The 5,201-nt window shown below is 49.6% G+C and overlaps 1 long non-coding RNA gene across 1 annotated transcript; it reads left to right on the forward strand.

The window, feature by feature from the left end:
* The first annotated feature begins 1,423 nt into the window (after positions 1–1,423).
* LOC131833194 (uncharacterized) lies at positions 1,424–4,586 on the forward strand. Its single transcript, XR_009354354.1, has 3 exons — positions 1,424–1,757; positions 3,493–3,677; positions 3,919–4,586. It is a non-coding gene; the product is annotated as an uncharacterized LOC131833194 (long non-coding RNA).
* The last annotated feature ends 615 nt before the right edge of the window (positions 4,587–5,201 follow it).

The raw sequence follows: 5,201 nt of genomic DNA on the forward strand, positions 1-5,201 counted from the left end.
GTCAAATTGTCCAACTCCACAGAAGCTGTGCGGATTCATGTCCCCATCTTCATATACGAGAGGGTCTGTTTCCCTATATTTGGGTGAACTCTGTGTTTTCCAACTTTCAGGTCTTATTGGTGCTGGGCCGTCAGATAGACGGAATCTCTAGTTTTAATATGCGTTTCTCTTATTAAGATTTCCGACTAATGGGGGCGCCTGGGTGGCTCAGTCGTTGAGTGTCTGCCTTTAGCTCAGGTCATGATCCCAGGGTCCCGGGATCAAGCCCCACATCAGGTTCCCTGTCTGTAGGGAGCCTGCTTCACCCTCCCTCACTCCCCCTGCTTGGGTTCCCTCTCTTGCTGTATCTCTCTCTGTCAAATAAATAAATAAAGTCTTAAGAAAAAAAAAAGAATATTTCTGACTAATGGATTTTCTGACTCCCAAGAGGGTTGGATACTGGTAGATGCAGAAATTGTGGGAAGTGCAGGAACTTCACAAAGTTCTTGATAACATCTCTCAGATGCTTTGATGGTCAAGATGGAGAAATAGAGCCATGATCCTCAAGTAGCTTTATGGGTCAGTAGCTGGAAAAATGGTTATCCATTCATTCAACAAACATTCATGGAGCTTACATTCTACAGGAGGAGACCGACAGTGAATGAAATCCAGAACAAATAAGTAAATTATGTGATATATTAGAAGGCCATAGGTCAACGATGTTGCTTAATAAATCCACATTGGTCTAGAAAAGGACAATAGATGCCACAGGGGCTCCGTCATTAGTCCCGTCTTGTCCATTCAACAAATAGTGATTGACTATCTGCTATGTGTCAGGTGCTACTTTAGGAACTAGGGATACAGCTGTGAGCGAATCAGACGAAAGTCCCCGCCCTCCTGGAGCTGACACTCCATTGGTAGGAGACCAACACTAACAAATTGAGTAAGAAAAACAGGGACGCCCGCTGGCTCAGTTGGTTAAGTGTCTGCCTCTTAGCCTCTCTCGCTCACTCTCCCAAATAAATAAATAATCTAAAAATAATAATAATAAAGAAAAAAATATATAGCATATTAGAAAGAAAAAAAAAGTGCTATGGAGACAAATTAGGTGGGGAAGGCTGATAAAGAGTACCAGAGAGTGGGGTTGCAATTCCAAATGGGGCTGCCAGGAAAGGCCTCACTCAAAAGGTAGCATTTGAGCAAAGACCTAAAGGAGGAAGGGAGCTGTGAGGCTTTCTAGAGAGGGAAGGCTGTTGCAAAGCCACGGAGGCTGAAGCAATGCTTGGGCGTTGGAGGAGCAGAGAGGGAGGGGGAGCATGGAAGAGATGAGACAGGTTGGGGTCGGGAGGGAGCTGGATGGTGCAGGCTGTGGGGGCCCTCAAGAAGCCTGACACTTTTACTCTGAGACAGGAGCCCTCAGAGAGTCTGCGCAGAGGAGGGGTGGCGTCTGAATTGGGTTTTCATAGGCTGATTCTGGCAGCTTTGCTGAGCATAGACGGAGGGCAGAGCAAGGAAACTGTAGTGATCCAAAGAGCAAGAGGGCAAAAGTCAGGAGGCTCTTGCAAAAATCCAAGCGAGAAATAACAGTGGCTTGAACCTGACTGGAAGTGACAGAGGAATGGTTGGAGTCTGCTATGTTGTGAAGGTAGAGCCAACAGGATCTGTTGACACATTGGCCCGGAGATGTGCAAGAAAGGGACGAGGGCAATGGGATGGCAAAGGCGTTTGGTCTGAGCAACCGGAAGGATGAAGTTGACCTGCCCGGAGATCCTGAGATGGTGAATGGGATGAATGGGATGTCTGGGATGGAATGCTGAGTCTGAAATGCCTGGGAGATACCCGGATGGGAAGACGATGAATGGGGACAATGGGACATACAGCTCTGGGAATCAGAGGGGAGGGCTGGGCTGGAGGCTGAAGTCTGGGATCCAGCAATTTACAAATCTTATTTAAAGCCTCTCATCTGCTTGAGATCGCCCAGGGAGTGAGTGAAGACTAGGAGGAGAAGGGATCCAAGCACTAGCCATGGGGCATTCTAATGTCAGAGTTGGATCACAGAGAGGCACCAGCAAAGGAGGCTGAGAAGGAGAGGCCAGGAGGTGGGTGGGTGGGTGGGGAACCAGGAGAGTGTGATAGCTTGAAAATAAAGTGGGCAAAAGGTTTCAGTGAAGAGGCGTAACCAACTGTTCCAAATGGTGCCGAGAGGTGAACTGGGATGAGGACCGAGGAGAGACCCTGGGAAGGATGGGGGCACCGTGCTGGAGAGGTGGGGGGTGACATCGCGCCTCCCACTAGCTAGGACTTGGAGGAGGGCCCAGATGTTGACCGATCCTCTTGGGAAGAAAATCGAACCACTGGGGAGGGAGTGGGGACACAGGAGGCCCACGATAGGTGGCTGTGAGGGACATAGAGATACAAGGTGGCATTTACCAGGCTCGGCATGGGGGTCCCACACATCAACCATCTGAGTACAAAAGACTTGAGGCTTGTTGACAGCTCCTGGTGTGTCAGCAGTGACGTGTAGTGATCCGAAGAGCGTGGCAATTACAAGCTGGGTTAATGGACATATCGTATCCAGAATGAGGGAGGTGACTGACCTGCTGGGCTCAGCAGTGTAAGGCACATGGGGGAACTGGGTTCAGCTGGGGGAGGGGAGCTGGGAGTGGACCCAGCAGATCCAGGCAGGGAGTGCACAGAGGGCCAAGGGCCTGCAAAGGAGTGGACTTGGGGAGCAGAGATGTGTGTCTACCATTCAGAGAAGAGCTCTCCTAGGAAGGTATGTCTCATAGCAGTGGAACAAGGCTGAGGGAGCAGAAGCTGAAATGTGACCAGACTCGGTGCTGTGAATTTTTCTAGATTTACTGTGGATTCTCCATGAAATTTTGTGATTTGTGAGCACTTCAAGCCACTTCTGACCCAGGAGTGACCCACGACTTGCTGAATGCCTCAATCTCAAGTCTTGGGAAAACAATGCTTTCTCTCAAGATCAGCTGAATGAAACGAGCAACTTCTAATCTGATCATCAACCGAGGCCAAGGAGGGTTATCATGCGAGGCCGCAGGGCTGGGGGCTTGGCCTTCCTAAGAACACGCTGTCACTGACAGGGCAGACAGCAGGGGCAGCCAGCTCACACAGTGCCAGCCCTCTCCCCTCCAAAGTGTCTGGGCGCTGGGGTGAAACCAGGAGAGAGCAGAGAACTGGCTCCTGTCCGCCCTGGGCCCCAGCCTGATGTTGGGGGTGGTTGTGGAATAGGCTCCAGGGGTTGGAGGAGATGGTGTGGCCACACACCACATTAGTAAGTAGCAAGCCACACTGAGAGACTAAAATGTACAGGTGGTATACACTTTCATCTATTTTATGTATTTGTACATATCTTTATTTATTTAACCTACAATATCCACAAATAGTCTCATTTCAACAGCTAATCAAGGCATGAAAATGTCATGAGATAATTTACACGATTTTTTTATGCCCAGTCTTCAGAAGCCGTGTGCATTCTCTGTTTACTCACAGCATATCTCAGTTTGGGCCAGATCCCCGCGCCGGGTGTCGAGGGCTCTGTTGCCTGTCTCACGTTCTTCCCTGCACTGGAAGGAGCCAGGGCTGCCCGCCGGCGTGCAGGGATTCGGTGCTGGCGCCTGCCTGGCTACGGAAGGAGCTTGCGGGGGGACCCTCAGACATGATCTGCTGCATGTGGGGTACATGCACCCCTGTGTGCATTCCTGGGTGGTAGGGGGCTGTCCCCAGTGCGCCTGCCATTTTGCAGCGGTGGTAAATATTAACGAAGTGGTGGGTGGCAGGCCCTCTGGGAGGCCTGGGCTCTCCCCGCGGGAGGAATGGAAATAATGCTGTGTACCTTAGATAGGGCTTTAGGTCCGGCCCCGGAGGCTGCTGGGCCCCGACCTGCTGGGGATACACAGGCTGGCCTTCTGTTCCCAGGACCAGGATGGCTTGCTGGGAGAGTCTCAGAACCCGCAGACCTCAGAAGTGCCACTTGCCTCTACGCGTGCATTGGCCTCGCCCCACTCCTCAGTCTCTCTCGCAAACCACCTCTTCACCTGAAGACCTCTTCTCTCCAAATCCACTTGCCAACAAGCCCAGTTAAGCCCGATTTAAGGGCATAGGAAACACATGGAGTTCAGATGATTTCCTAAAAAACAAAAAACAAAAAACAAAAAAAAATCAGTCAGCTCACTTACTGAGCACTTGCTGTATGCTGGCCTGTTACAAAGGCTGCCTCCTTCCTCATGGCACGCAGGGACATCGGTTGCCCCTCTGCCCCCCGCCCCCCCAGGAGAGGGGCCTGAAATTCAAGCAGGTCAACGTCACAACTGGGAAACAAGCCTGGGCATTTGACTGGACTAGTTCTAGCTACCAGAAAGTTCTCTCTGGGGAGGGGAAAGCAGGAGTAGTTACTTCCATTTGCATAAACAAACACCAGAAGGACACATAGAAGCTAATGTGACTACATATGGGGAGGAATGGGGAGGAATGGGGTACAGGAGGTTTCTCAAGGTATATCCCTGGGTATTACGTTGATATGATAACCAATATATCCATATGATAACCATATCCATATAACCGTATCTAATAATAATTAGATATATTATCTAATATTAAAAGCAAATGAGATGAAATTTTAACTGTTCATTTTGTTCCTCCTGGTAGAAGAGGTGTTTCTCAGGGTAGGTGAGCTTGATGACTGAGCTGAACTTTTTTTTTTTTTAAGATTTTATTTACTTGTCAGAGAAAGAGAGAGCCAGCACAAGCAGGGGGAACAGCAGGCAGAGCGAGAAGCAGACCCTTGGCAGAGCAGGGAGCCTGCCATAGGGCTCCACCCCAGGACCTTGGGATCATGTCCTGAGCCAAAGGCAGACACTTAACTAACTCAGCTGCTCAGGCATCCCCAAGCTGAACATTTTTTTGATATCCAGAATGTGTGTGACCTTACTTTCCATAAATATCAATTAATTAATTTAGATGACAGAAAAGAAGTGACTTCTTTCTGGTCATGACTTAACAATTGGTCTTTAACTTATAGCCTTGGCTCCTATTTCTTATTCTAGAAGCTTCCAGTATGATGAGGAAAACAATTGATTTCTACCCCTCAAACAACCCCCAGTCTGAGATAGAAACACAGCCCTGCCCTCAGGGAGCCCTTGTCTGAGGGGGGGAAAGAGCCCTGCTTTCAGGGACCACAGTCTGAGAAGAGTCACAGCCCT

This window comes from Mustela lutreola, chromosome 6 (genome assembly GCF_030435805.1).
Source record: "Mustela lutreola isolate mMusLut2 chromosome 6, mMusLut2.pri, whole genome shotgun sequence".
NCBI classification, from domain to species: Eukaryota; Metazoa; Chordata; class Mammalia; order Carnivora; family Mustelidae; genus Mustela; species Mustela lutreola.